This window comes from Prosopis cineraria, unplaced genomic scaffold, assembly GCF_029017545.1.
Source record: "Prosopis cineraria cultivar Desert tree isolate PC_DT_omini unplaced genomic scaffold, ASM2901754v1 PC835, whole genome shotgun sequence".
Taxonomy (NCBI): Eukaryota; Viridiplantae; Streptophyta; class Magnoliopsida; order Fabales; family Fabaceae; genus Prosopis; species Prosopis cineraria.
Window position 1 is genome coordinate 29,504 of NW_026556160.1, and position 8,138 is coordinate 37,641.

Here is an 8,138-nt window from a genome sequence, read left to right on the forward strand (position 1 = left end):
TAAAGGAAGACAATTAAATCAAAATTAAATAACTTAAACAAAAATTCACATAATTAATTCAAACATTAATCAACTTAAATAAAAAGAACACAATTAATCAACTTAAACAAAATGCACACAATTAATTCAAACATTAATTAACTTAAATAAAAAGAACACAATTAATCAACTTAAACAAAAAGTTTCATCATTTAAGTTCTTATATAACTTAATTATACTCAATCAAGTTACCCAACAATAATTGATATAAAAATTTTATCCCAACAATCTATTTTGTCCTATAAATTCAATATAACTCAATCATTTCTAATCAAGTTATCTAACAACAAAATTAATCACCATCACCACAACAAGGGAAGCAAATTTTCAACAAATTCATATAATGCCCAACAGTAAATTAATTTTCATATAATCTTAAATTTAATTTTAGAACTAATAAAGAACTAAAAACAAAAGCCTATATACATGCAATCACAAATCATAGTTCTAATGAACAAAAAATTCATATTCCAATTGCTAATTCCAATCAACTCCCTAATTATAATCAATTGACAACAATATCATAAGGAAGAAGGATAGGCTTAACTTAAGAGAGGCAGAGCACGAGGACGAAGAAGAAGAGTAGGGGAAGGAGGAAAGAAGACAACTCGCATTTTGCACTGTTAAAAAGCAAGTAAGAGAATTTGAAGTCAGATTTACCCTAAATACTAAACCCAAAAACAAATTAAACAGATGAAGAAGAAATTAAACTTACATATAGAAGACGGAGAACGAACCCAAAATGCCCAAATGAAGACTTGGATGAACGAACAACCCACAAACCCCAAAAAATGGAACCCACGAGCAAAACCCAAGAAGAATCGAGTCTAAATCTATTTTTGGGCAGTTTTAGTGATGAAAAATGATTTTCGAACACTTTGGGTGTGTTTTCAAAAACGTTCGAGTTGCATAAATGTGAAAATGAAAGGTTTTGGAGTGTAAATTTAAAAGGCAATACTTGACGCTTGTTATTAAATAACTGTCAAATAAAATTCAACATACTTGACGGTTATTAGTAAACAAGCGTCAAGTAATTTTTTTTTTATTTTTCTTTTGAACCATATATTTGACACTTTTTCACAAATAACTGTTACAAAGACAATACTTGACAGTTATTTCATAATAACCGTCAAGTTTTTATTACTTGACGCTTGTTATGAAACAATCATCAAATAAAATACCGACATACTTGACGATTATTAATAAACAAGTGTCAAGTAATTAATTTTTTTATTTTTCCTTTTGAACCATATATTTGACGATTTTTTACAAATAACCATCAAGTACTTCAAAATATACTTGACGGTTATTAGAAAACAAGTATCAAATATATTTATAAAAAAATTAAATCTGGGATGCATATATATTTGATGGTTTTGCTAATATAACCATCAAATATATACTAAATACTTGACGGTTGTTTTGAAACAACTGTCAAGTATTTAGTGCCTTTTTTATTTGTCATTTTTCACTTATAACTGTCAAATATAAGCCATCATATTTAGCTTATTCTATTGTAGTGTCTATTCACGTGTCCAATATGTCAATCTGAACACATTTGGCATATTTTAGTCATTTGGTCCATTTTGACCAAAAACTCATTTTTACTACTTAGGACTATATTCATCTGTAAATTCTTTTTCATTTATTCATTCTAAGCCTATGACTACCCAATTACTACTTTACATCACCTCGACTGGTCTCATTTCACTCAAAATAGATTTTTGCTCTTACTTTCTCTCTCTAAAGGCTCAAATCGAGCCTTCTATTTCAAAGCTCTATCATTCAGCTCTAAGCTAGTCATAAAGCTCTAATTTAACCTCTGAAAACCTTTTTATTACTATTAGACAAAAATTAAATCCCTCAAATTCTACTAATTCAATTTTTCTATAACTCATTTTTAGAGAAATTTGTGTAGAATGGAAGGTAAGAGTTATATGTAGCTTACCTGGTAACTTACCGATCCGAATCACCTTCCATTACTCCAAAATGACTTAACCTAGCTCCTCAACCTTTCTCCTCTCTCTATCTCGTACGTTTCTCAATTTTTATCCTCTAAAATTTCACAACTTATGAATGAAAATTCTGGTCCATGCGCTACGGCGTATGCAGCACAAGCCGCAGTGTGTGGCACAGTGAGATTTATTCTCACCACGTGTACTTGCTTTGACTTAAAATGCACTCGTATTAGCCATATCTATTCATACAACACACAAACAAGTCAAAATACTAATTGATCATCTAATCTCTAATCTTACTTTAATTTCCACTTAACCCATGATTAACCTCTAAACTTAGGATTAAGAAATTCAGAATGTTACAGAATTCATCCCTACTGAACTACAACTTGCAGATATCCATAAAATCTTTTGGAGCAGAGCAGTTCATATTCATAAGAAGAGAGTTGGGTTTGTTAAATCCTAATGAACTGTAAGCAATTCATTCTTTTTTACTCTTTCTTTTTAGTCTATTTAATTATGTATTCTAACTTAGGCTTTGGAGTAGCTATTTGAAACTACAGGTCTTTGTCTAAAAAATTTTCTATTAGTGTTATAAAAATAGATAACATTGGTGTTAGAAATTCAACACCGGTACTAATGGTTATTCTGAGATATTGCAGATAGCTAACTTTGATAGTAACACCAGTGTTATATTGTTCAACACCGATGCTGTGAAAGCCACTACAAAGTCATTAACATTGCCAAGATATGAGTCTGACACCTTAAAATGACTTAGCAAGGATAAGATCAAATTGATTTACAATTTTAAATGAGGTAACCATTGAATGTCTTTTTTTATGTTTAACACTGATGCTATGGTAAGTAACACCAGTGCTATATCTGTCTATATATATGTGAGTGTGATTTCTTACTTAGTTCACTCTTTTGCCCTAAAACCATCAGTGCTATTTCTCTCTCACATAAACTCCCGCTTCACTCTACTCCCTTATATCCATTTTTCCTATAAACTTAACCATTCTTCAATTAAATTTACCCCATTTTCTCCATCCAAATCTCTAAAATACATTGATCAAATCCATGATGAAGCCTGCATGAATAAAAACAACTAAAGAGGCTATAAAAGCTTGAGGACTCTTATGTTTGATTTCTTTTGAGCTAGAGACATTGTGGTTAAGCGAGCTAGGTCAAGATTAGGAAATCCAAGTCTCAGCCGCTATAATGAAGTTATGAATAAAGTAAAACAAGTTGTGAAGGTTAGAAAGAGAAAGGAAAGAACAAAGACAAAAACTCTCGATGAAGAACAAGTGGAAATTACTAGTATTGCTCCATCTCAACCCACTCATAAGAAGCCTAGGATTGCTTGAAAAGGTAAAGAGCATCAAAGAAAGCTAAAGCTTCTCAAACCTCTAAGGATGAATTTGTCTCCTCTGAGAGGACACCCGAGGGTATATTGCCTAGTCAACCTCACTCTAGAAATCTTGAAGAACAGAGGAAAAGGAAAGGGAAAGCTCCTATCACTAAGACATCAGATGAAAGTGATGATTTTATTGGTTTCTGCTTTGACTCACTCTACACTAGGCAAATTCTAAGTTTGGCCTTGAAAATGACTAAAAAAGAAGTTAGTAAATATTGGATTATCAACTTAACAGAGCTTAAAGAGAAGGGGTTTGATGTTATTGAATAATGAAGCCTTACAAGATACTGTTGGAGCTCAACATAGTAGTAAGTCTAGAAGTTGTAAGAGCATTTTACAGTTCTCTACAAGTTTTGCACAATGGTGAAGTACTGAGAGCAATAGTAAGAGGAAAGTCTTTTGATGTTACAAAAGGCTATCTAAACTCTTTCTGAATTTTTAACAAATGAAAGGTTGATGAGATTGTTAGACTTATCCTATGAAAAGCAAATTATGTTCACAACATTAGTGCAACCTAGGAGCAAAGTTCTGGTCTAGTAAAAGAGCTAAAGTCCATGACAATATTTCATAGAGTAATCTACCACATTCTGTCAAGGTTAATTACTTGCAAAAGATCAGGGCTAAATAAGTTTATCTCTAAAGACTTGAGGCTTCTAAGTTCCTTAATTAAAGGATTTAAATTGGATCTTGCCCCCATCATCTTTGAGAAGATCAAGAACTTAGCCTAACTGAGCAGAAAAAGAGATGGGAAATATCTCATCTATGAAAATGTAATTTCTAAAATGTTGGAAGATAAGAAGATTATATATCTGAAAGGTAATGAAGTGTTGGGGCATGAGGAGATCAATTTCATGACTCTGAAGAAAATGAAAATTATTAAAAAAGGAGGAGGTGGTGCTCAAACTGAAGCTCACTCAGTTACAGTCCCCAGTGCTTAAGGAAGACAAAAGTCGCAACTTGCTTAAGATGACTCATCTAGCCTACCACCATCATAAGCAGTATATCTTGATTTAGATGCTATCCAGTGGTTGGATAGGACTTTCAAGATTCAAGCTAAGCTTTTCATTTTGTGTCTTGAGAGACAAGCTGAGGAGTTTAATTAGAAACTAAAGAAAGCTTCTAAAGAGATTAGAGAAGAATTTAAGGAAGAAATTGGCTTGCTGAGAGCTCACGTCTTGAGTTTGGGAGGCATACCAGCTAGATAAAGGGACTCATCTGAGCATGATTCTCCCTTTAGGATGGGTACTCCTACTGGTGTTTCTCTACATGAGAATGACAAAATAGAGTTTGTTGAGGATTTTGTGTTAGTATACACATCCAAACCTCTACTTCAAAAAAGGGACTAAGAAAGACATTGACAGTGACCAACAAATACCCTCCAAGATTAGAAATCTAAGGGTTAGACCAGTTTCCTTTATTGATTCTGAACTGAGAGCTATGTTTGAGGATAGTTCAGAAGGAGCTGAGTCACATGCTTTAGAAAGCAATAAGCTTGCACTAGTTATGGCCAAGATTGCCAAAGAGTATATTGAGATATCTGATGATGAGGAAGAATTGGAGTTTACACAGTTACCTCTACCTTCTACTCCATTATTCTTTAGGACCAACTATATAGTAGCCTTTCAAGACTTGCCACTCATTGCCATTTTGGAATCTAGTGCAGTTTTCAAGCCTCTACCAAGATTTAAGAACAGACCAGTTTGGACTGAAAGTGGTACTTCTTCTTCCTACATGCCTTCCTCCAACCTTTTTGTCCCTATTGATCTATCCAAGTCTTCTGTTGATGACAAAAAGCGGCAAAAGATTAAGGATGCAAAGTTAAAAAAATAAGGCAGACAGTAAGGTTCACAGTAAAACTCAAGATAGTTGGTTAGACAAGCATGTGGTTGAAGATTTAGGAAGTGGCAAGCATAAGGGTCAACCTATTGTGAGAAGACCAAGAAGTGCTTGCCTAAACTCAATAGATTTAGAGAAAAGTCTTCAGTGTCTTCTAAGCCTCAATCCTCATCCAAACCCTTTAAACCTTAATCATCTCAACCCTTTAAAATACCTAAACCTTTATCTCCTACTACCAAGAAATTCCATGAATTAATGGATTTCTTTGGTACTATCTTTAAGAAGTAAATTGAGTGGTTGTTTGAGTGTTTACTTGTTTATCTTGTTAAGCTTTCTCTAATAATTTGTAACATCTTTTGAATATATATATATATATATAATATGCATTTCTTCTATTTTAATATGTGTTTAACTCTTTTAAGAAGTAAAGACCAAAGTCTCTCTGAGATATAACACTTTGCATCTGAGTCTTGTCATCATTAAAAAAGGGGAGAAATGTTAAACCCTAATTTTGATAATTACAAAATAAAGGAAGTTTTGTGCATTTTAGGCTTTCTTAACTAAAACCAAGATAATTGGCTTAACGTTAAATCTGACTAAGTGAGAGCTTATACGTAACAGAAGGTATGCTATCTTGCTAGTTAAGTATCTGACTTAACTATAATCCTTATGATTAAAGTTGTCTTATTCAAAAATGTTTCTAAGTGTTGATGACACTAGTATTGGAAGCCTTAACACCAATGTTACCTCTGTTATCTTCACTGTTCTATTATTTTGTGTTTCTTATAACACTAATCCTACCTATAGTAACACTGGTGTTATCCCTTTAAACTTGTGCAATTGAATCTCTCTTATTCAAATTGTTTTCCTTGTATTGGTATTATCTTTTCAACATCAGTCATATTCTTCATTTATCTTTGGTTGAATTAAGTCAAAACTTGTGTTACTTGGTTAACACCTATACTAAGTTTTGTTCACGTTTATGCAACACCTGTGCTAACATCTCAATACTGGTGCTATCCTTTCTTCTATCCTATAAAGAGATGTGATTGATATGTTACTTCAGTGTTATTTCCTTTTAACATCGATGCTAAATAATCTTTTCAGAAATATTCTGATTCTTCCAAAAATATCAAGAATCTTCATCTTTCATGCATTGGATTACACTAGTACTATAACGACAACACTTGTACTATGACTTTCCTTCTATGTCTGCTCATCATTGAAACACCGGTGCTAGAACATCATAACATCGATACTAGTATGAATCTTTGTGCTTTGTTTTTCGTATCTCTTTCAAAGGTCATCTTGACTCATCTTTTAATCCTTGTTTTCATCCAAAATCAATTGTGTTCACTCTATATTATTTTTAAATGATATTTAAATACAATTATTTCCTTAAAGTTATTGTGGTTGCTCATGTTTGATTTGGTCATTGAGCTTGCTTTTTGTTATACCAAAATGTATAAGCTTCAACCACTTTTGTCAAAAGCATTTAATGTTTTTAGCCGTTACTGTATAAAAGAGGAAGTCTCTGCTGTAAAGCATTATTCCATTGTCTAATCTATCGAAGAACCTCATAAAAGCTTGGATATCAAAGGAAACACAAAGCAAGAGAGAAACATATTACAAGCAACCTCCAATGGAAACATTTATGAGTTTAACGGATCATTTATGATCCTAAACTATAAATAGACTCATTTATGAAACCTAAAGAAGGAGAGGAACAATGAGAAAAACAAGAACATTCTGCATTTATTTGAACGTCAAAGCTTACCTACCTTCTGTATATCATTTATTGTTAAAAAGCTTAATTGATTATACATCTACTCTAAAAGAGAGTTTAAAAGAAGTAGTAGTTCATTCTTGAACTTACTCTGTTTATTCCTGTTTTACATCTTCAAAACAAAGGAACTTAAGCTCAGAAAGCTCAAGGGAATTTATCATTACCTTTGTAAGGGGGAGAGTTTCAAACTTATTGAGAAATCTGTTTACGTACCGAGGCAATCAAGAGCCTAGATTAATCTTGGTAATATAGTTGGAAATATCAGGAGGTTCTCGAGGACTACATGTAGACTCAAGTAGTAGGAGTCAAATCAGGATAAATCACTTGTATCAAGCTCTACTCATCTAAATCTCATGATTGGTGATTTCGTTCCTTTATCTCACTTATTATTATTACTGCATTTCAGTTAAATTTTCAATTAGCCCAATTCACCTCCCTCTTGGGGCATTTACATCGATGGCATTTGATAAATTAAAATCAAATGATAAGCATATAAATAAAAACATATATGGAATAATTTTGGATAAAAAACATTGAATAAAAATTACTCACTTTTGAGAATATCCAAGTGAGTGGGCCTTTTTTTTTGTACCATTTTTTAGTAGGCTATGGCTTCCCCTCATTATTTGATATATCTTTAGTGAACTATAATGGAATTTATGTTAAAAAAAATAAGATTCTAAAATAATTTAAATATCTTAAAAAGCTAACATTTATAAAAAATAACCTTAACTTATGTGTTAAATACATCTCTAGTTTCAATAGTCAATAGCTTTCCTATGGAACAAAACTAGTAAATCTTATGTAAATATGGGCAGACAACATAAAGGGACCAATGGTAACTACAGCATATAAGAAATAAATTTAGTATATGAAAATAAAAAAAAATATTGCCAAACTAAATATATATATGCATAAATATAAACAACTTGCATTTCAAGTACTGAGGCCAAATAATATGATAATTTTCTTTTTGAAATAGTATTTCCTATTGGACGTATGGCTTGTGACATTATGTTTAGCTCAAGTTTTGATGATGAAAAATATAGATGAGTTAACTATATATATAGTACATAATCTAACCCAACCTATACTTATATGC